The following is a 2,674-nucleotide window of genomic DNA, read 5'->3' as shown; positions in this document are numbered from 1 at the left end:
AATATACCCCCGTGTGACCCTAAGCAACTTGCTAAACCTCTCTGAACCTGTATTTCATCACTGGCACAAAGGGAATAAGAATGCCTATCTCATAAGATTTTTATGAGAATTAAAGAGAGGAAGAATGCAAGGTGCTTAGCTCTGTGCCCGGGGAATAGTCGTCGGCAGCCGTCCGTCTCGAGAGACGATGGTGTAGCTTCTTAAGAGTCTATCTGCACCGCCAAGAATGGCTGTGCAGTCCGACTCGGGAGTGACACGGTATCTGTCTCCTCCCGTGTTGAATCGACATCTTGCGATGTCGCTGGAGTGTCCTCTCCAGTGAAGCTGAAGCTACAGAGCCTGGGCAGGGTGATATGGAGGGTCTGCTGTTGCCCATGCAGCAGACCCCCCCTCTCTTCGCAGCTGAAGGGTCCAAGGGAAAGACGGAGTCAATACAGCTTGGCTTCAGGTGCGCCGCAGGAGTTGCCGGTGTTGACTACAACGTCAAACTGCCTTAGGGACTCCGGCTCCGGATTTTCTGTCGGGGTTTACTCCCTTAGCCTTTCCCCTGAAGAGGTATGCCGCAAGGCAGCGGAGGTTTTTTGGAATCAGAGTTTTCCTTCTCTGATGTGCCCTGACTGGAAGATCGAACCAGCGACACTTAGCTCGCAGGCTGACGCTCAATCCACTGAGCCAAACCAGCCAGGGTTCCGGGGAATAGTAAGTGCGTGATAAATGCTCACGATTGTAACGTGGCGGCCTTCAGCAGATTCTTACAGGGAGGGAAAGGAGAGTCCTGGTTACTAGGCTTTTGCTCAGCCTTGAGCCATGGAGAAAATAGTAAGTGGATATCGACTGGATGTGCTTTTGTTCTCATAGTTGAGAGAAAACAGCAGGACAGAGCGATTAGTGACTCACAGGAGCGCAGGTCCCTAGGGATGACTAGGTGGCAAGGAGGTGAGGGGTGGGGCGAGGTGGGCGGGGCTCCAGGAGAATACCTTGTGTAAGGCCTTAGGGGGCAGACAGGCAGGTCTCCAGGATCCTGCAGGCTCACTTGCCTCTTCTTGCAGCTCCAGGATGGTGCAGGGGGAGCAGAAATTGCCAGCTGGCATCCTAGGAATGCGGGCTGCTTTGGAAAGTTAATTCACATTTGCCAGTGGTGGGGCACCAATTACAGCAGTGACAAAGGCAAAACTAAATCTGGAACAAAATGAACACAGGTTGTTAATTCATAAGTTAGTTTTTTACAAGTCACTTTTGTTTCACGGGGTTGAAAGTTATTAGAAAGTGCAGTAGCTTTGTGAAGTAAAGTGAGTAAATACTGAGACCATCTCTGAGGAGCAAGCATTCTATTAAGGTGGGAATTTTGGAAGCAGGGAGACTTTCTTATTGGTATTTGGGTGCATGAGACATTTCTTTATTGGCTGCAAGGGGGCAAGTGGGCAGTTTGGGGACATTTCAAATGAAGATTGCTTCATGTTAGGAGTGGAGAGTTTTCTGAGGCTACCCACCTCCGGAAACAAGTTAGGCGGTTGATGGGTGCTTTTTTTGTGGTCAAACTGTTATCATGGTCCCTATGGGGAAGTAGAGGCTGCCCTGAAGGCAGTTTCTCAGCAGAGGTCCAGATCAGAAAATCCCTGGCCAGGGAGACAGAAGACCTGGGTTCTTGGCTTGCTGAATGGATGGTCTCCCTGGACCTATTTATCATCTGTACATTGAAGGGGCAGGATCACACGAGGATGTCAGATTGCTGACCCTTGGGCCAAATCCAACATCCAATTGTGTTTTCTTTTGCCTACAAATTACTATTAGGATTTTTGATTTACCATGCCCATTAGGAAGGACGTGCCTTTTCCAGTGCACAGCCCCTCTGCTCCATGCTCTGTGGAACCTGCTGAGTTCCTGCCTTTAGGTAATACCTGCAGTGTCCCTGTAGGTGTCTGGGTCAGCAGCCACTGAACTAGACTTCTAGTACCATCCTGGTGCTGGTCTTCATTGTTCTTCAATTTTCAGTGACACCTTTTCATTTTCACTGCCTCCCACGGTCACCTTATACCACCCTCCGCAAATATGTGACACTCCAACTTCTTGAGTCAATTATTTCTTTCAGAAGAGTAGAGAGAGAACTGATATAATGAGCCACTTGAAAGAAAATGAACAGCACAACGTATACATACCAAGACCCACAATGGAGGCTGAAACCAGGGGCCCCACTTGACCTGACCCAGCTATGAGTGGTCTGACGCCTCTGGTTGGAAAGCACCAGTCAGGCCAAACCCGATTGGTGCTGAGAGCCACGGGGTCACACAGCAGGGCAAGAGGCAGCGGCAGCCAGCCTCCAGGCCCCACAGCCAGCAGTCCAGGAAGCAACGCCCTCCACCCACCCCTTTCCACCAAGTAGCCAGGATCAGAGTCGACATTCCTGAAGAACGAATTCTCTCTCACTCACTGTGTCTAGAAATCAGATGCTTTCTCCCTGATGAGGAATCAGATGCTCTGTCCCTGATATGGACCCGGACACTCTTGTGTCCCTGGATTCTCCCACTCCATCTTCAAACCACGGACCAGATAAATCAAGTTGAACTTCAAAGCAAACACTTAGCAGAGCCATCTGTAAATCATTCCCTTTTCTAGTTATGTAACCAGAGAGATCCAGACAGAAAGACACAGATTGGAAGAATTTTTTTTTAAACCC

Source organism: Furipterus horrens, unplaced genomic scaffold (assembly GCF_987537825.1).
Source record: "Furipterus horrens unplaced genomic scaffold, mFurHor1.1.pri manual_scaffold_5, whole genome shotgun sequence".
Taxonomy (NCBI): Eukaryota; Metazoa; Chordata; class Mammalia; order Chiroptera; family Furipteridae; genus Furipterus; species Furipterus horrens.
This window is presented reverse-complemented; position numbering follows the sequence as displayed.